The sequence below is a fragment of the Lipophrys pholis genome (genome assembly GCF_963383615.2).
Source record: "Lipophrys pholis genome assembly, chromosome: 17".
NCBI lineage: Eukaryota > Metazoa > Chordata > Actinopteri > Blenniiformes > Blenniidae > Lipophrys > Lipophrys pholis.
This window is the reverse complement of record NC_137643.1, coordinates 20,964,501-20,986,893: the sequence shown is the minus strand read 5'-3', so window position 1 is coordinate 20,986,893 and position 22,393 is coordinate 20,964,501.

Genomic DNA, 22,393 nt, shown 5'->3' with positions numbered 1-22,393 from the left:
GGTAAAGTGTCCAACACCACTTTGTGAAGAGGAGTATGGGTGGGGGGGGGGTGATGGCAAGATGTGCAGAGAGTGGTGAAAATAACCAACTAGACCTTGTAATTCTCTACTCAACGTCACAAAAGTCCTCGCTTTTGTTGGACAGATACAAAGACTTGAGAGCCAAAATGAATACTTCAAAATACACCTTTCTCTGTATGATCGATTGTTGTCACGGAGCTCAGAAGCGACGGCGTCACCGTCTCGTCATGAAACTCCGTCAGGTAAGAACACCTGTTAGGCACCCTCTCCTGTCCACGCTGGAGAAATACCAGGCTCATTCGCTTCATCGAAGAAGGAGCGTTTCACCTCGAAGTGGGGGTCTAATCCACTTGATCCTCCATAAGAGCTGTCATCGTGCCACATATACACTGCCTAAGCCCTCTTTGAACTCTTGGGTCTGATGAGCGTTTGGCGAGCTCTAAGTTGACTTATGAGGCTGATCTACTTTAAACTTTTCTCTCAGATCCGAGGAAAACAGGCTTCTGAGTTGCTTCAGGAATTGGCAAGTTTGCTCCACGGCAATCAATATACCGTACCTATAGAGGAACCTTCATGCTCGTCGGGAGAGCTCCCTTCTTTGTCTTACAGTCGGTTGAGAGGACACGGTACCTCGCTTTGTCATGCTACCGTTTGCTATTTGGATTAATCTTCTACCGGAAAATGTCTTGTTTGCGAGTTCAAAAAAAAAAAAACATAGTAAGAGTGAGAGGAGCACAAATGGCAAACTATACTTGAGTTAATGAAAACACAACTTTTTGTAAATGGTTTCCTGAGAGTCAAAACACTCCGCTCGACAGAGAAAACTGAACTTTGAATGCTGGGTGCTCTACAGTCACGGTAAACGCTTTTGCACAGTCAGGGGTCGACCGACGACGACAGCGATGAAAGAATGGAGGGATGAAAGAATGGAGGGATGAAAGAATGGAGGGGTTTGTGCTGCTCACGCTTTTCAAATTCAACGGCAGTTATTTGAATGAATGTACATTTATTGCTCTTCAACGTCGACACATTTCTACATCTGTGCAGTTATCACGATCACGTCGACTGATTCACCGCACAAGACAGACCAAAGTGCACCCCCTGGTGGTCAAATAGATATATTGCAGCCATACCCTTTGACACCCTGCGTTCATTTTGAAAACGTTGCCGTCTGAACATTTAAACTTCTCTAAGATGAAACTGCTGAAAATAATGCTGGGCCCGGTTGTTGTGTAAATGGGGCCTCTGATACAATATGCATTTCTTCGAAATAACTGATTAAAAAGTGGGGAAAAATAAAACATGCACGATGCCATTCTTTAGTCGGTGTGTTCCTCCAGTTCTACATCCTTTCAGAGACATTCCAGTCCTTCAGCGAGCCTGTTCTGTTCTTTCTGTTCTTCTCATTGGAAGTCAGGTTTAAATGCTGGTTTGCGAGACTTTTAAGAGCGGTTTTTGATTGTTATTTATTTCACTGTTATGGAAACACAGGGCTTTTTACTATATATAGTTGTAATTTTTTTGTTGTTTTCTTTTTAAATCACTACAAACATATTTTCAAAAACTGTCAAGCAAGAGGCTCCAATCCAGCCGCTAAACCACCGAGCAGGATACATTTTTTAAACAGATTTCCTAAGAGTACTGGACACAGCACAGCAACAATGACTGGAGCTGAGATATCGGTGAGGCTGCCATGAAAGCGAAGCCACTGAACGTTCGAAGCCACGTTGAGTCTGTAAAAATATGCATAATGAAACAGAGGGTTTTTTTTTTTACTGTATTTTTGCATCAGAAAGTTGAATTAAAACTGTCTTTATATCGACGTTCTGGTCATTTTCAGTAGTAATTGTTCAGTTTTGTGAAAATATTGGAATGGCATGTTCACACTCACCGCTGTGGGCGGCTGAGCGAGAGCCTCTGCTCACTGCGTCGGAGAAATAGGATGAATGAGAAAATTAAATTTCCCAAAGGGGAATCAATAAAGTTAGTTGATTCATTGGTTTGATTCTAGTTTATTAGACGATCTTAATTCGAGTCTTTATCCATAATTCCGATCCCCTAATCCCTTTTAGAACAGTAGAAAGTCCCTCGTCTCTCAGTGGAAAGTTCTTCCCTTCCATTTTTACCTATAATGAGTTTTCTCTGTAAAAATGCCTTGAGATGACTATATATTGTAATTGCCACTCTATAATTTAATTGAATATTTTCTGGATCTGAAACAACTGTTATACTTACGGCAATGTGCCATCGCTTATTTATCATCGGTCGTCTAAAATTCAAATCTACAATTGTGTGCTTTACTTTTTTTTTACGCGTTTCTTTTCCGACTTTAAATAAAATTACTCAGTTTGACCACTTGTTTGCAATGAAAGCTTTTATATTTGGGAGGAAAGTCTTGTGTACTCGATTAAACAGACCCGATGGTTTTCTTCTTAGATACTTATTTCAAATGAGTATAATTGAATTATTCACATGAATTGTTCACGGTTAAAAAACAACAACAACAACAACAAAAAAAAACCCTGGGTAAATTATAGCACTGATCTTGAGTTACCACCTTGCACCTTGTATGCTTCCACCAACCAGCAAACGTGCAGCTCAGGTTAATGTTTTTTTTTTTTTTGGTTTCTCCATTGCATCAGAAGGGTGCACTAAAAATACCTGCCAATCTCGCTGCTGGGGCAGCAGACATACTTTTCTTTTCTACAGCCTTGATGGCGCCTGTAATTTCAAGCATCCCCCACCCAGTAAAAACTCACCCAGACACACATTTCACAGAAACTCCGAAGTTACTGAGGGCTTGCATCGATTTTGGGATTTATCACTTCAAACAAATAGAGTTTCTTCACGCCGTATCTCAAACATGGTTGGTTGGAATAAACTCGTGCCCTGGGATTGGATTAGATTATCTGTTTGGACAATGAGGTTGATGCAAATAACCAAAAGCTACTTTTTTCTTCTTTTTTTTTCCCTTTCATGCTTGAATGTCGTGTGAATATATGTATTTATTAAGTGAGGATTCTTTTAATAAGAGAAGCAAACCTTCATTGGCTGTTCATCAGTGATGCAGCCAAGCAGCTTTAGCATCAGATTGGTGAGGATACATTTGCAAAACCTGCAAAATGCTACATTTGAAGGACATTTCTCTATAGTTTAGTTCAATTTATCAATAGTCTCTTTATAAGCATAGATGCCGATCCCGTGGGTGTCGGTGCTCGAGCACCGACTGAAAAGGTTGAGCACCCACTGGATGCTATATACAGCAATATGCAAATTTATGTATATATATATAGAGAGAGAGAGAGAGAGAGAGAGAGAGAGAGAGAGAGAGAGAGAGAGAGAGAGAGAGAGGGAGAGAAAGAGAGAGAGAGATAATACAAATCAACATTTCAGCAAACATGCAAAAATGCAGCGACATTCGTCATTAAAGCTTTGGAGGTTGAATCAAATCACTCACGCGTCTATTGGCGTAACCTGAAACCACACGGACATGAGTCGTCTTGCAACCCGTTTACGGGACAGCATTCCAAGTGAAAACGCACCATTTGGGCATTTTTACTTCAGAGAAGTTTCGCATTTTCACGGCAGTGTTTTGAAGACAGTGTCCGTTCACGTGGAACAGACAGATATGCTGAAAATTCATTGTGGGCCACTAGTGGGCGGTGTTGGCTGTTGTGTTATGTTCACTTGAAATCATTGTCCTGCAAACGGGGCCTGATTTTCTTTGTGAACTTCACACACCCTGCGGATTGGATTGGTCTCTCTTGGACGTCGGTTTTGGCCCAGGGACCAAACCTTTTTGACAACCCCAGAAGCTGGATGCCTCTTTCTTATAGGTGGCTAAATATCTCAAATATAAGTGCAGGTTTTGGGTGAAAATGTGCCAGCAAAGTAGAGCGAGCAGTCCAGGAAAAATGCATGATTTCATTTTGGGATGATGGGTTTGATTACTCTGCCGTGCGCAACATGTTTAGGATCTCTGCCTGGAAGCACATGACAACATGCCTCCTTAGCAAGTGCTGTTGCTTATGAATCTGTTCACATCTCACAAAAAGGCCCGACAAGGAGAGAGAGAGAGAGAGAGAGAGACAGACAGACAGACAGAAAGACAGACAGAGAGAGAGAGAGAGACTGTTCCACTCCGCTGCACTGAGAAAATCAGTCTCTCTCATAATAGCTCTGGGCAATTTCAGACCACACAGAATGACAAGGGAATCAATTTTCCTGGTTAGGTTATAGATGGATTTTCTTCGCCCGCTCCTTTCATGAGAAATAACTGAGATATGTTATATGAATTATTAAGAAATCTTCCCCCGGTGTTACATTCTGAAAGCCACACCACTTTGTGCGAAGCCTTTAATGAATATCGGTATTGTTGCTCATTCGAGGCGAATTTTCGAGGAATTTGCATCTGCCGGTCTCGCTTAACGTTTCTCTTTTTTTCCAACCAAAGATTGGGTGCTTACAGTAATCTAGCAAATCTCACGTGTGCTCCGAATATTAAACAGTCAATAAATGTCCAATAATCCATCACAGGCATTCGCAGTCAAGTGAGTTGAATGAGCGTAATACAGGGAGGAGGCGTGTGTAGATCCAGCCTGACCTCAAGTGGAGGAGACTGTGGTTGCAGGTTTCTATACTTCATGTCACATCCAGAGAGGAAATTGAGGACTTTTCTAATATTTCTAAATATGAATAGAGTAGAATTACCTTTACCAGCTTGGGTTAGACCAAGGGTGTCAAACAAAAGGCCCGCGGGCCAAAACTGGCTGCCGCTATCCGTCCCGCTAAACCAGCAAGCAAATTTCAAATGAAAACATAAATTTCTAATAAACGAATTTTTAGCACCGGACACAACACAACATTAAGAACCCGAGATGCTGCTATGAAAGGCAGCTCCCTCGTTGTTGTCAGACTCGTCTCAAAGACATGCTGTCAGGGTAAAAACCTGCAGAATACAACAGGTTTTTTGTTTGTTTGGTTTTTTTTACATTTTACTGTATTTTACACCAGAGGGTTTTTCTTAAGATTGACTTCATGTTGAGATTGTAGTCGCGTTCCGGAGTAACTTGTTTGGTTTTTGCAAAAAATATAGACATTTTTTTCTGCATCACACCAGAGGAGAACATTAAAGTTTTAAGTTCAGAGGTTCTTATGGCACTATTTTACCACTCAGGATTCAATAGGGCTGCATGTGGCCTTTGAATTAAAATGTGTTTGACACACCTGATTTAGACTCTTATAACCTCCCAACATGCAGGTTACAATGAACTGTTAAAAAAAAACAAAAAAAAAACAAAACAGGATAAATTACTGGAGATGTGACATTTTTCAACAATATGTTAGAACTCATTTCGAAAAATCCTTCAAGGTTTCATACAAATGTTTACGTTTTGTAACAAAATCTCATCTGCAAATAGAAATAACTGAACTACAATTTCCAAAGAGTTTTGACTTGAGTCTGTTTTATTTGAAATTGCAATCATCAGATGGGGCGATAATTGGTGAGTATGCATCTTATGAAATGTTGGCTCATGAAACATGATTTTAAATGCAATCACACCACAATGTTTTAGAGACGTGTAGAAAAAAAGATGTACCCGTAAAAGACACGAAACAGATTTCAGCAAAAGCCTTCACACTTTTATCCGAATTGTCGACTTGCTGTAGTGTAATAATTAAAAATAAAATGACGGGCAACAAAATAATAACCGTGCCCATCATAATATATAGCAACAGAAAATGCTGCATAGTATTTATCCTGTGAATGAAAATGATAATGATGCCATACGCCATACCTGTTTTTGATGAAGAAATTCCACAAAAAGAGGGGAAAAATACTTTTGATTCCTTGTTGAGTATTAGAAGATTGTCGGCTGCAGTTAACATGTTTGGTAATTCTCTTATTATGAATCTTTTATATATTTACACAGCAATTTATGTGTCAATACATTTTCTCCTCCATTTATTCCTGTTATACATTTGATATACTAAACCATACCCAATATATGCTGACTCGACATGTTTACACCACAGTGTTTATATTTTCCAAAGAGCACACAAGACGACGTGAAGTCACGTCGAGCTGCACGCTATTGACGCATGGCACGCGGTCAGCGCCAGGGTTGCCAGATGTGACTCACTGTTTCCAGCCCACCTCAAAACAAACAAAAAAAACAGCCCAAATCTCAGCCCGTGAAGGAATCATGTCAAAACCCTAAAACTATTATATGTGTAACAATGAACATGCCATAAACACAAAAATGCATGAAATTAAGAAAGTTAAAAGGTAAGAGAGTTTGGCTCCCCGATTGGGGGATACCCGCCATATCTGGCAACGCTGGTCAGCACTTAAATCCATTTTGAAGTGGTTGTTAAATACTAGTCAACAAAATCTAGACAACATGACACGAGGGGAAGAAGGAGAATGCGGAAAAAAGCAAGAGATGTCAGTGGGGAAAACCAAGATGGCGGTGTTGCGGGCTCCGCCATATTTGTTTCTGGGTCGCCGCCATCTTGAAATGGTGCTATGCGGAAGCATGGACGGAAATGACACTAAATGACGCACCGGAAGGGACGTATTTAGAAGCCGACCCACAGGAAGTGACGTAACCACCGAACATGCAGGAAGCTACGTACACGAAAGCCGACCCACCGGAAGTGACGTGCTCGACCAAACACGCAGGAGGTTACGTAGACGACACGCACATGCAGGAAGTGACGGGGCGGGACCCACTCGCCATCAATGAAATCGGCGCTGCTTTGTTCAAACGCACGTTTGTTGTTTCTTCTTTGGTTTCTTCACGCGTGTACTCGAAGCCCAACAGAGTAAAGGATTGTCTTCTGTTAAGGTAAACAATTTCTTTCTTGTCTATGTAGAAAATATCAGCCTGCACTAAAAAGAATGAAATGGTAGCTGTAGTTATATCAGTATTAATGAGAGTAGGAATAGTTTTATAGTTTTGTTCGGAGCCATGTAAGATCAGCTCGAAGGTTATGTTGCTCTTTCTATCTTTGTCCCATGTGTTGGTTTATTAAAAATGTGTAATTTATTGCCACAAGAAAACTTGCTAAAGTAAAGGTGGGTTGAAAAGCTGTTTGTTGAAATGAAAAGAAATGGCAAAAGGACCTTCTCACTCCTTCAACCGCATCACTCAGGCTGCCAGCATGGAGCCAGACTCTGCTCAGCCTTGTTGGCTTTTAGTTTGAACTAACAACATGTAACACACATGAACCATCACTCATCCACCTACATATCTACTGATAAAAAGATCACACCTAATCCATCTGATTCCTCAGCCTCTGCCTCTGTGTGTGTGTGTGTGTGTGTGTGTGTGTGTGTGTGTGTGTGTGTGTGTGTGTGTGTGTGTGTGTGTGTGTGTGTGTGTGTGTGTGTGTGTGTGTGTGTGTGTGTGTGTGTGTGTGTGTGTGTGTGTGTGTGTGTGTGTGTGTGTGTGGGATTCAGATCACTATAAAATTGTTCTTCTCTTCTTTTCATCCATTCATATTAAGTTGTTTTTTTTGTCGGTTTCTTTAAAGACATAAAGAAAAATATATATTTTTTTAAATTACGTGAACACTTCTTTTGTTTTGCAGGATTTTATATCCACATGTTGACATTCTGGAATGGGTGGAGAGCACAGTTTCCAGAGGCTGGCTTCATGTCCATTGTGCTGGAAAATCCACAAATTTTCCCAAAGCATCATTCAGCTGTGGATGCAACCCCCAAAAACAGAGCAAGCACCGGTACTACAATAGTTGGTTCAGTAGTGCAATAGATGCATGTGGTATGGAGTAACTATTGTAACTCCCTATTATCAGGGGGTCCAAGTCACTGCTTAAAAAGTCTTCAACTAATTCAAAAGATCTTAAAGAACTGCTGGTCCCAGATCTCCCCAGAAGAACACTTGGTTCTCAGAGTGCTGGCTTACTGGAGGTTCCTAGGTTTTCTAAAAGTAGAATGGAGGCAGAGCTTTCAGCTTTCAGGTTCCTCTGATGTGGAACCAGATCCCAGTTTCAGTTAAAGAGTTAAGACTGCTGGAGAACCTAAACTGAGCTTCTTTCCTTTTTTATTCACCACTGTTACATGTCACTAACATTTGCCTTTCTCTCCTGTAGTCCGTGCTCTCAACCTCCCTGCTGGATGTCTGACAGTGGAGCTGAAGGTGGATTGAAGCCTCCTGTCCTGATCAGTCTTCACAGAGTGGATCTCTCTCTTATCTGTCTGTCTGTCCTCTCCTCCGTCCTCTCACCCCAACCGGCCAGCAGGAAGCCTCCACCTCTGAGTCTGGTTTCTGCAGGTCTCTTCCTGTTAGAGGAAGTTCTTCCTTTCCACCGTCGCTCACGCTTGCTCATGTGGATTTGTTGGGTTTTCTCTATTAAAGTACCCTGTGATTGTATATAAAACAAAGAACAATGACATGATTTATGATGGTTTTATTCTTTTAAAGTTGTCATAGGTATTTGTTGAAGGTTTGTCATGGACATTTACTCCTTTCCTGCTGAAGAAACTACAGTTATTCTCCATTCTGGTCCTTTGTTTTGCTTCATGCAGCCACATATTGTCACTGGATGAATGAAGGAGGCAGATCAGTTTAGTAGCTGACCTCTGACCTCTGACCCTGAGCTTCGCTGTGGTTACAGCTGACCTCTGACCTCTGACCCTGAGCTTCACTGTGGTTACAGCTGACCTCTGACCCTGAGCTTCACTGTGGTTACAGCTGACCTCTGACCTCTGACCCTGAGCTTCACTGTGGTTACAGCTGCAGTGTGTTGCTGAAATAGGCTCAGAGAGAGTTAGACAACTTAGTCAATCATGTACGCAGCAGGTGTATACAGAATAAACTTCTGTTACATGGCTCACCGACAATTTGGGATATAAAATGACACAGGTGCAGTGATGTGAAATGTAAATGTAAAGCAGAATTTAGAATAGAGCAGAGTGGAGTTAGATGTGACACTTTTCTTATTTTGACCTGAAGGTAAGGAAACATGACAAATAGACATCCTGAAATGATTCTGCCTTATTTCATTGTCAATAATTCCTTTCTAGTCATACATTATTGCCTCAAATAGCAATGTTTTCATTTATTTGCAGAAATGTTTGTAGTGATTCCATCTGAGCCCGGAGATCAGTCAGAGGCTGTTTTCATGATGATACTTAAATTTTAAATCCTCCTCACAAACATTTCTAAAGTTTTCATCATTTACTGTAATAAATGATTTAAAGTAATTCAGCATTTTGTTTAGAATAAGAAGAATCATACAGGTATCTAAAGAAATTCAAGATCTCCTTCACTATACTTTTTGGTTCTAAGTATTCTTCCCCATTCATCATGAGAGTGAATCTTTTCTTTCTAGGCTGTTTTTATAAATTGAATGTGGAATATGATGGTGTTTTCACCTTCCTCAATCCACTTGGCTCTGGACCTTATAAATACTCTCTGAACTTTATTCAGATACAATCTACCTGGATGTACCTTCCAGTGTACTTGTGCTTCCCAGAACTGAACATGACCCATGAAGCCATGACGTAACTTTAGCCACTGACGTCATTCTGCCTTTTAAATATGGCGGCGACCACATAAAAGTATGGCTATGACCTTAAACAAGCATGTCGGCAACCACAAACAAGTATGACGGCACCCATACACCGCCATTATTTGATACCGCACTGGCGGGGTTTCAATTTTGAGAGTAGTATGGCGCTGACCGTGAGCAATTATGGCGGCGACCGCTAACAAGTATGTCAGCGCACGCTAACAAGTATGTCAGCGCCCGTAAGACACCATCTTGATACCGCACTGGCGGGGTTTCAATTCTGGAGAAACAAGGTCGTACTCTTGCCTCCCACCGACAGTGGCGCTGTGATTGTGCTGTAAATGATGGGAAATGTTCTGGGAAAACTGCGACGAAAGATGACTTTGTTTGAGTGGTGAGAGCAAGACCATAGTGGAAATCTATAAACACTGCATCAACATTGACATTGACAATGTTCCAGAAGATGCTGGGCTTCATGCAATATGCTACAGACGATTAGTTGATAGAAAGCTGTTGGATTCCGCTGAGAAACATACAAGAGAGCCTCCATATGTTAATGAAACACAGAGAGGTGAAAATGCTGAAACTCTGAGAAGAAACTCTGGTCCAAGACGGGTCTACCTATTGTTTCCTCTGGTCCTGGTCTGGTTGGGTCTACCTATTGTTTCCTCTGGTCCTGGTCTGGTTGGGTCTACCTATTGCTGAGAAGAAAGTTCATCACTATGGTGAAAGAGCATTGATGCTTCAAACTCCAGGTAATGGAAGTGAAATACCAAGGTTGTCTTTGAGAAAACAGGAACATCACACTGCGGCCATTAAGAGCCCTGGTACTGATGTGGCAGTCGTTGCTTTAAGTCTGGAGAAAGATCTACCATGTCGGCTGTACTTTCACACAGGAGTTTCTAACAAAACAAGAATCGTTGACTTAAGCCAATTTGACCTCACTGCATTTCCAAATCTGAGTAGAAGCTTTTATCTGGAGCAGTCCGCCTTTGAAGTACTATACAAATATGTGTGCCACCTGTACGTCCAGTCATCTGCTGAAAATGTGAACGCTGCAAGATACAGAGCGTTCTGCATGGCATCTTCAGCTTTGTCAGAACTATCCATGCCTCCCAGCATGTGACGCTCTACACCAACACTGCAAAAGGACAAACTACCAAGCAGCAATAATTGAATCGTTGTCTGAAAAGTGTCATGTGTTCACCCTCACCCATTAGTAGTGGATGGCACATTGAGGATGGGGAGTTAACAGGGACCTGGAGGACTACAAGTCCTGCTCCTCAAGGTGTGTTGCAGTTCGTCCACTGCACCTGCCAGCAAGTCAAATGTGATCCAGACAGATGTTCATGTATGTCGACAAGACTGATTGATAGGGTGCCAGCACTGTGAATGTTCTGAAGGAAACAGAAGATATAGTGACATGAGATGATATTTCTGACAGTGATGGAGATGAATCATGAAACCTCCTGTAAAAACAGTAGAAATAAAAGCCTATGAGGTCTATTAAAAAAAAACATGAACTGTAAAGTGACAAAAGCATCTATTATTAAAAGAAGAATGAAACTGTGCCGCTGTAAACACTGTAAATAACAAACAATGCTGTTACAGTGATGTGTGTGTTTGTGTGGCAAAGTTCTCCATGGTTCATATATGACATTAGTTGAAGAAGCGTTTTTCCACAAATGTGCAAGGTTTCATGGTCTACATTCACATTTCATGGTAATAATTCCTCAAGACTTTTCTAAAATGTTATCATAAATATATAAGTGAATCAAGTCAATCAAATATCACAGAAATTTTGTTTTTTAAACTTATACTTGTATAATAAGTATAATTCTTCTGACACATATTTAACTGCTTTGGATTTCCTGCTGGGGGGTCCAGGATCCAAGGGGAATTGATCTTTTTTTTTTCTTTACACAAATCACAGTTGAAATCCCCTCCTGGGATTATTCTGCCTTTACTTCCTTTGTCATCGTCACTGAAATGTCTTTAAACAATGTGGGCAGGGCGGCACGGCTCGGTTGGTAGAGCGCTCGTCTCCCAATTGGAAAGTAGCAACTTCATTCCCATCTCTGCCTGCCAACATGCCGAAGTGTCCTTGGGCAAAACACTGAACCCCAAACTGCCTGGGTGAATGCAGTGTGAGAGTGAGTGGTTGGTGGTTGTTGCTGATGGTGCAGATCGCCACTCGATGGCACTGTTGGTTTGAAGATGGAGTCTGAAAGACTGGCGATGAAGTGGACTTTCAAACATTTGATGAACAGACAGCGCCATCTAGTGGCTTCAGAAAATAAAGACAGTGTTTCATGAAGCTTCATTTGGCCATCACTCTCTGGGCAGCTGAGGCTTCAACGTCCAGTATGGACTGAATGAGTAAAGCAAAGTAAAGCGTCTTTGAGTCTCCCAGAAAAAAAGAGATATATAAAAAATTCCAGTGTCGTTCATTCATGACATATTTTTGCTCAAACTATTTACGGATCTGTCAGGTTTGTCAGCGGAGCAAACGCGAGTGGAGTTCGAGGATCCCAAGAAGGAAGCGGCCATATTTCATGTACTACCGCCTCCCACCAAGGGTGGCGCTGTGGTGGTGATTCAGAACAAAATGGCGGAACAATATGGCGGCGATCTCTAGGGAGCCGCCATATTGTCGGCCATTTTGGATTCCTCACTGGCAGCCTCTCGAAAAAAGAGCACAGCTTTTATTATGGCAGAGCCGCTTCCTGCGTCGCTTCTCTGTGACGTCAGTCACACGTCAATGTTGAAGCAGTCGCATGTAGAAAAATCACCATATGAACGAGGCCTGAGTCTGGGGTCAAAACAAAATCAGAATTTGCGCTTTCATGCGGCCACAGAACAGGTCAGATATGGATCACTTGTGTGTAAAAAAAATCAGAATTGGGTCGCATTTCAAATGCATTATTTTATTATTTTAAAAGAAGTTGTGCGTTTACGTGGCAACGTTTTTAAAAAAAAAAGTTAATTTAAATGGAAATGTTTCGTAAACGATGACTGTTTAGACACAAACAGCAGAAATGGAAATAACCCAAACAAACATTGCAGCGAGCGTCCCATGGCCTGGGAGTCATGACACTCTGGAAGCCGTCATTTCTGTTGTTGTTCATCTACTCGCGCATTTGCAGCGGAATTATATACCATGGCCTTGGTGCGCATACGCAGCGGAAAAGTTGCGTTTTCAGCGACTCCGTGCACCGCTGTCGTCCGAACGGACTCCCAAAACACAACAAAGGTTTTCACTTGAACTCCATTCAGCCATATTCGAGGACTTCCTTTCCTAAACCAGTGCAATCAATCCAAAATATTAATCATCAATGTCCTCGCACTAGGACGTGGTCGCTACGTGTCCTGGTGCGGAGGTTTATTTAAACTCCATTGGAGGTTCACCCACTCTGGCTCTGCCTCAGCTTCCAGGACTCGCTCTTACAAGTGTGCTCGGTTCAATCAGTGCTCAGGGTGGGGGTGGAGGGGGCGGGGGTGTTCAGTCCAGTCCAACAAAGTTACGCGGTCTGTCAATAACCAGCTGGCAGTCACAAATGATTTCCCTCACTCTGCCATGCCAGCAGGCTTAAAAATACACTCGGGCGAACACCTTCCACCTTCCAGCTTCGCTCGGCTGACGCCGCTCTGCTTGTGGACGTCTTCACCGATTCTCGTCCTTCCTGCTTGCCCACTGGCGTGCTTCACAGGACGAGGATTCATCAGGGTAATTACGGGACTTCACTTCTCCGCATGTGTAACACGTTAGACGAGAGGAATCAGCTTGGACAGTTTGACTCGGTGTTTTGGACTTTCAGAAGGCAGTAAAGGGGACCATGTGACATTTAAGTCAAAAGATGGCTCAGCCGTGACTCTTGTTGTAGATAAAGTAGATATATAAGTCTACGATTAAAAGAAAATAGAGTAGTATAACAGTTTGTTCATTCCTACACCTTTTCAATTGATTTTATACTCTATTGTTATTATTATTGATATGCATTAAACACTATATCACTATTCAATTATCATAGATAGATAGATAGATAGATAGATAGATAGATAGATAGATAGATAGATAGATAGATAGATAGATAGATAGATAGATAGATAGATAGATAGATAGATAGATAGATAGATAGATAGATAGATAGATAGATTGGATGGGTTAAATGCAGAGCAGTAATTTCCCCAAGGAGATTAATAGAGTATACTTTCTCTCTCTTTCTCTGTTTCTCTTTCTTTGATTGGTATGGTCAGAATTTCTCAGGATTTGTTTGGGCCCCAACCTATTCCCCCCCTGACAAAGGCTCCTGTCGATGCAGTGGTTACCAACAACACAATACTGCCATCTTGTGGTCCAATGAAAAATAAACTCAGGGTCTGAGCTGCAAAAAACGGCTGCGCTTATAAAAATGAGCACGAACTTGATATTGCCCAGACACACAGAGGCAAATCTAATAATGGCGATGCACAAAAATAACACACTTTCAATTTGTTGCATTTAATTATATGCTAATAACCAACCATAAATCCCAACACATCCATGAATTTGAAATATCAGGCGTGCCTACTAGTCACTCACGCAAACTGAAAATGCAGTCTATTCGTGAGAGTGTCTTTCGTTTAAGGCCACGCTTACACGTACTGTTTTTTTTTTTTTTTTTACAAAAACGGATATTTCACCCTCTACATTTATTTTAAAAAAAAATCGTAATTTACACGGACCACATATGCTGTGCAGCTGGTTCAGCGCTACTATCACCACGCCAAACCTGTAGGGGGCAGTATAACGAGGAGCATGAAGCTATGACAGCCAATCAGAATCCTGGGAAAAAAAACGTGACTTCACGAGTTGTGACGTAAATATCCGCCTAACCCTCTTTAGATGCAACAGGAGACACGGAGTTTATCCAGATCGCCACTGTGGCCGGAGTTTTCAGGAATCATGGTTTGTGGTGAGTCGTAGCTGTGTTTATGCGTAAATGCGCGGCCCAAACTAAGAGAAATATCACCGTTTTTTTTTTTTTTCAAATACCTGGGTACGTGTAAATGTGGCCTAAAGCTCCTTGACTTCCTCTCCTCGCCCTGATGTGTTTCACCTGGACCGTAGTGTGTCATTGTCTTCACCTGGTGGCTGCTGTATACATACAGGAGTTCTGTTTCTGGGTTCCTGTGTGGGCAGTGCCTCAGTCTATGAAAACATTTGCTGTGTTTTGGGTGTCTGTTTACTAGACAATGGTGTTCTGCGGCCCTGACAATGCAACTTTTTGAAAATGGCTCCAAAGGTGGGAACTTTTCAAAAGTGCTCTGACTCTGTGTTGACATAGTAAAATGACACTTTCTGGAAAAGTTCGGGCTCAGTCCCGAGCAGATGGTGGAAGTGTTGCCGGCACGCTTGCGCACTTAGTCATAGTAAATTGTTCTTTTGCACAATGCAAAAAATAAGCATTTTCACTTGAAGTATTGCGTAAACGGGGCTTCAAATGCAATTTATTGCAATCAATTAATTACAAAGCCTCACCAGTAAGTTTAAATTTGATAATTTATTATTAAAAAGTAGTCATTTTTATTTTTTTCCTCTTTTAAAAGTTGTGTGAATGGCTAAGAAAGTGTGCCACCCTTGAAAAGGGGTTCCCTTCATTCTGCTTGAGCCCCTGGCCCCTGAAATGTTACTGAAAGGCCCTGCTGGTAATACTTTACTATTAAGAAGATATTATTATTAAACCATAGTTGTACTTTTAAACCTTTTTTAATATATGTATTTATAGGTTACCTGAAGTAGTGACTGTCATCTTGTTGGAGTTTTAGGTGCATGTTTTCCACAGTTTTCAGTTGTTATATGTTGTCAGAAGCTGCGTGTGTTTTAGTTGTTTGTGTTATTCGAGGTTGTTGTGAAGTTAATCGCGTTATCTGTGAGTGAAAACTGTATTTATATAAAAAAAAAAAAAAAAGGTGGGGGGGGGGGGAATGTAATTATCCGGCGTCAGGCCGTGCTCGCGGTGGGCGGGGCTCCGTTGCCATGACGATGACGTCAATGTTGGTGTCGAGTAACCAAAAGGTCAAAATAAAGACAAGTGAATGAAAACGGAAGGAAACTTAACGGGCAGCCGAGAATGGGACAGGAGCGGGACTCAAACTCGGAACCACCTCTTCCCGGGACGGCGCCGCATGTTCTCGCCGTGTCCTGCCCCAACTCCCCCCACCCCGGGAATGACCGCTTTAATCGCCGGTAAGGAGAGACGTCAGCCAGCAGGAGGTTTGGGGTCACAGACGAGCTAACGGCGGCTAACAGCGAGCTAGCTCGTAGCCCGGGTCGTTGGTTAGCGGCGGCTAATGCTAACGCTCCTCAGTTATCAGCCTCCAAAAGCCGCTCAAAAGTTACTTTAAAGGACGAGATTGAAAATTGCAAAAAGAAAGCCCCACAGCACGCCGCTTAAACGCGACGTTTCCAGAGAAGTTAGCTTTCCTGCTGTGTTGCGGCCAGTAGCTGGCCTTGCGTCAGTGTTGGTGAGAGTTAATTTATGTGGGATTAAGAGCACCGTTATGTACTAACTCCTAATCCCAATCTCACTGCTTCACATCGTTCTCCTAAACTAGACGAAGGCTGCACTGAAACATGTTTGCTTTTTTCTTCCTTTATGGTTGTATTTGACAGGTACATGTTTTGGCTGTCAAGCGTAGAAACCGATTCACTTTCACTTCAACTTTTTTTTTTTTTTTTTTTTTTCTTTTTTTGATGTTTAATGTTTAACAAGAATCTACAAATCGGTACTTCTTGCTCTCTCTGCACTGCAAGCAGGATTAAACAGACGTCAGATCTTCCACGTTAATAACTTCATGCATTCTAAAGAGACTTGATAAAGATGGTAAAAAATGTGCTGTCCTCTAGGAGTAGGCACGAGAACTCCTGATGTGTCCTGGAAACCATCAATGATTAACATCATTGTACATTAACTCGTGGACATGCTTGTTAAATATGCAGTGTGTGAGACTCGGACCTATCGATTGACAAGAAGTGGAGTATATGATTGAGCGTTGCATGGATATTCAATTAGTAGGTCATCTCTGTGATCGAAGTGTCACTCTACATTTCTAGGTCTGTTTTCAGCAGGATTATATTTTTTAGAGATGCCTAATCTTTCATCGCCGTAAAAGATTGAATGTTAGTTTTCAAATGACCTGGTTTGCGCACAATTTCTGCAGCATTCAGCGCGAACATTTTCACAAATTCACCTTGACACTGTGGCCTTAATGCTAAGGTCACTTGTCTCTGAGTGGTTCGATATCTGCTATGGCTAAAAACAGTGTCTTCTTTGTAATCTTCACGCAATGCAATTTCTCCCTGCAGGATGGTTTTGGCCCCTGGTTTTTTGGGGGGTTTTTTTTGCTTTAAAATGCATTTTCTCTGTGTTGAAGAGAAAACATGTGGCCTGGAGAGAAATCATGACTTTTCTCAGCCGTCATAGTGACACGTTAGTAGATCCTGATCAATAGATTCCACTGGAACTTTGTTTTTGCTTTGACAGCAGAGATTGAATTATAGGTGAGAAGGTCACATCCATGTACACAACCATCCAGAAGTAGGGTTTCTTTTTGTGTTTTTAGTTTTTTGTGAGGAGTGATTCCTAATCTTATTTTTCCGTTTGACTTGATGCTGCAGCTGCATGGAGTTAACCACGGGGGCCTGGAAACCAGGAAGTGAGACGGCTTATCCCTTCAGGATACCCTCCAAGGTCAGAATGACCCTCACGAGGTATGTTACGCTGAATAAAACCCACCCCCCTTTTTTTTTTTTTTTCCTCCACTGGAAGAAAAGAAGCGGCGGACTGAAATGACAGCGCTGCGGCCACCGTCGCCTCAAGACCGACGGCACTTCCTTCAGACAGTCTTGAGAGTGCGGCGGTGTGAAGTGTGTCAGGATCTCTTACTGTCTGTTGCAGGGGCTCTCGGCCTCCGGTTTGTCTAGCTTTGCGCCGACGTTGTCAGGATAAGTAATAAAAACGGAATATGACATTCTTTTGAATCGACCGACCTTAAGGAGACTCTCCAGTGCTTTTTACAAGCTGGAGAGGGGGAGAAAAAAAGTTTGGAACCACTGATCCAGTAGATGATTTTACAAGTTGTAACACTGGAAAACAAAAGGGATGCACTGATACCACTTTTTTTTAAAGGGCAAGTAGGAGTACTAACCTTTGGCTGCTTGTGTAGCGCAGGGCATAGCGTTTAATTCCCTACTATGTGTACTGTCGTCTTTGTTGACCAAACTCTGTTAGTGTGCATCAGTCATATTTTAATCATGTTTGGTGTGGGAGTCTCAAAACTCTTTAGCAGGTAGCAGGTAGCGCAGCTCTGAGTTGCAGTTAAACTAACGGGCAACAGCAATTAGTTGCTGGTGTTGTACGAACTATCTTTCTCCTCTTCAAGATTATGTACAGTCGTCTTATTTTTGTCATTCTCATTAATGTAAAGAATCTCCAAACAGATACTAGAACTACTTTCTAGTTGATGATAAATAACCTTTTATTTTTGCAGTTTATTTTGAGTAATTCAGGAAAAATGTCTGCATATTGATTTGGGACAAAGTTTGAATTGCAAGCTCATCACCTCAGGTGGTTTGTGGATGTAAACATCCCCGACTGGAAGTTGTGAATGCGCAGAGCTTTCAGTCCGGTGTTTGCGGCCACCAACCCCCCCCCCCCCTTGTGGAAACAAGAAGACTCCTCCACGGGTCAAGATTCACCCTCCGTGACACGAGTTCAGACTCAGTTCATGTAAACATCCTACACTCAGCTGTAATCATCGGCAGAGCCAGCTGAGAGAAGGTTGTTTACGTGCTCTGGCTGAGAGCGACACCTTTGGACAGGGGAACAAGACGGCGCCGCGCCGGCGTCCACGCCAAAGTCAATGTGTGCGCCGACGGATGGATGGCTGCAGTGACGGGAACGGATGCAGGAAAAAGCTGGAAGCAGATTTATTACTGTACTTTGATGCCATACAATCCACCGCTGATACTGAATGACTTTGTTATTTTCATTAATTTCAGACCTGTTAAAAGCACGGTATGAAGCAAAATACAAATGCATCAATAAAAGAATGTATTTACAGTACGATGGATTCATCTTTATTTACACACACATATTTGTATACATGCATATATAAATCTCTGGTAAAATAAATGTATTTTTTTTTATAAATAAACAAACACAATAAATGTATACCCATTGTACAAGCACCTAGATACTAGGGCTGTGCGATTTGGCCGAAAAATTTAAATACATTTTTAAAGAAAATCGGGTTTCTATTGATTTATTTATTTTATTCTCAATGCACTTAAAGATGACTGTGCAACTTAATTGCTGAAATTGTCCTCGGAGGTAAAATACATATAAATAATCCCAAAATAAAAACTAAATGAGGCTTTGTCATTCAACAAATCCCTGCTTTAGCCCAGGTTTTAAGCAAAAGTGCAACTACAGAAACCCACGAGGAATGGTAGAACGCAGTGTGAAAAATGTGAATTTGCAAAATAAAAATCGTTTTTAGCTACAAATTTGATAAATCGATTTTTATTTATTCAATTTTTTTGCCCAGCCCTACCAGGTACACATCTTGTTCAGCATGTCTGGACACATTTTATAACCCCCTGCTTCCTGAGTCTTGTGTAAAAAAAGGTTTATATATACACACGCTCATAGTTTTATATATATATGTATGTATACATAGTAATAAAGAATGTTGTTTAATATATTCATGATGCCTTTTATAAATACATTCATACCCACATATACATTGAATCAGACGGTTGATTTAAAACCATTTCCTCTTTTTATATTTTCTTCATAGTTTCCAGGTTTCACAATTGGAACAGGAAGTCACAAATCACAATATATTGTATTTTACAAGTACTCGGAATACTACACAAATTGCAGATGAGAGTGAAGACGCCTCAAAAGGAAGCAAAAACACTTAAGGTCAATATGTATGCATACACGAGAGTCATTCAATCATGGAAGATGGAAGGGTTTGCATGTACTCGGTGAACGGTTGCCGAATTGTATGTTTCTTTGTTAAATGGGTCCAAACTTTCTTGTTCCATCTATTATTCTGCATAAAGAGGCAGGTTTAGAAAGAGAAGTTTAAAGATAGTCCTACAATAACCCCTTCCCCCAATGCTAATTGCCTTTATATGAAATGAGAATTGTTGAAAAGAATGAAAAGAAATTACATTTGTTGTTTTCAAACGCACTGACTATTGTTGGCCACTAGATGTCAGACTTGCGCTTCTGTTGGATCTGCACTGCCTCTTTAAATGTAAATGGCATGCACTTGTTTAGCCCTTCTGATCACATTCACACACCATGCAGGGCCCTCGAACCATCCATGGGGAGCGATTGGGGGATCGGTGTCTTGCTCAAGGACACTTCAACATTCCGATTGAGAGTAAAAACACTATACCGAGCCACATTCAATAATACAGTACTGAGATCCTCCAGGGGGCGCTGTGTGCATGTTTATCTGTAAATACTTGCTTCAGCAAAACCAACTCAGATAGTATAGTTTCCTCTACACTGATAATTTTCCTGAGTCACATCAGGCGCTTAATCACGTCCCCGCCCATAAAGGAGGAGACACAGGTGAGACAGGTGAGAGACACACAGACACTGCGGAGGAGCCTGAAAGAGGCCGTCGATCCGTGTGCGGTTTTCGAGTTAGTTTTTGATTTCATTTGATAAAGGTTCCGTCTCCGTGCTTCGGTGGGGTGAACCCGAGCGTGGCCACGCTCCCTGAGTTAAAGCTCAATTCCAAGAAGGCTTTCAAACATGATCACATATCAATCTGCTCCAGCACAAAAGGTTTGCTGCATTCAAGCCAAGAGCAAACAAAAAAACATGCCCCAAGGACAATTTAGTTTGTCTCGTGGCTTTGCTATAGGTTAATTACATGTGTTATGATTGTAATCTCATAAACTAATGTCAGTCAGCTACATGGTGTCAGTGTTTTCACAAGAACAATAAACCTCAATGACTAAAAGTGTCATTACAGATTATCGTCAAGGTAAAATTATGTCAGCTTTCGGTGATTGTCAGCACATCAGAGGTGCTTCCAGGAGAAAAGAGAGCTTGAGTCGGTTCTAACAGACTTTATTTACTTTTCTTTCTACACTGCCTCAACACATTTAAAACCACAAACATTTGCAGATTGATTGTTTTTGCCTTTGTGGCACTTTTAGTTGTTTTGTTTTTTTTCTTTCAAAATGCGACAGTGATCCTTCTTTGCACGAGGAATATGATCCTTTCAGTCATTCATTAACCTTTATCTAACCAGGAAAGTAAAATTAAAAACCCATTGAGATGGAGATCTCTTTTACAAGGGGGGACCTGGCCAAGAGGACACGTCAATAAATCTACCACAAATAAAACTGAATTAACATAATACATCAGTTGTGCGATAGTGCAGACATCCATAAACAGACTTTAAATGATAAAATGCAGGTTTTAAGGCAAATAATAATAGAATAAAGTGCAATAGAATTTTAAGATAATTATTAAACAGTAAAAATATTAAAAGGGCATATTAATCAACAGTAGAAAACTGTAAGAACACGAGCACTGATTGATCAATCCTCGCTCTTTGGAGAGTAATAATGATCGGAAGGGATTCGAGGAAAGCAGCTCGGACATTTTAGTTTCAGTCTGAAGGTTGCTCCAGGCACTAAAAGGAACTAAAAGCTGGCTCTCCCAGCTCAGTCCGAACACGAGGAAACATGCAAGTTGAAGAATGTCATTGGAGCGAAGGGAATACTGGCTGTTGGTCCTCTGGAGAAGAGCACTAAGATAAGAAGGAACCTTTCTAAATCAGAGGTGTCCACTATTTTAGTTCCGGGGGCCTGATACAGCCCAATCTCATCTTGAGTGGGCCGGACGGGTCAAATAGCCTCATAGAAAGCTTTAAATTTAAACTTTAACATTTTTCTTTGTTGTTGCACAGAAAATATGTGATGAAAATGTCTATATTTTGATAAAACCAAACAATTACTATAAAAAAAATAGCCAATATCTCAACATAAAGCCAATTTTAATACAACCTACTGGTGCAAAAAACAGTGAAACGTCCAAAATATTTCTCCTACAGCAGTTGAATTATTCATGTTTTTAACTAGTTGCGATCCAACTAATAAAACCCCACGAAACTGGACCCGAGCTATTAGCTGTTGAGGGACCGAAACATCTACATTTTGCAAATTCTTCAATAATTCTTTCTTCTACGGTCCGATCCATTGGACGGTGTGTAGAATGGGAGATATGCACTTTGTATACACTTTTGTTTTTTTTTAACCCGCTGTTTTTATTTTGGTCCCATTACCCTGTCATAATGCTTTCCCCATTAAAAACAAAACACCTATTATTAAGTCTAGACCTCTCGCTTCAAAATACTGAAAGAATTGGGGACAAAAAGAGCTTAAAACATTCACAAGTTGAGGACATTACCACACTTTAATTGGGAAGCACCAGCTTCCCCTGCCCTGTTGAGCCTCAACATTGATTTTGTTATTATTCTCCTTACCCAGTGCTGCTCTGTGAAACATTTCTTTAGTTTGTTTTTTTTTCAAACGTTTTACCTGTGCTCTGTACTGATAGGGCAGTAGGAGTCTGGAGGCGGGGCTAAGACGAGCAGAGGTGACTGAGGAGTGAAAATGGCTGGCGGACGAGAGCGCAGCTCATGAGGAGGGAAAAAAAAACAACTCTTTTTGGGGTGAGTATTGTGTTTAAAATCTGTCGCACCTCTCAAATCAAAGTACCTAAAATAACTTAAAGGTATCACACACAAAACG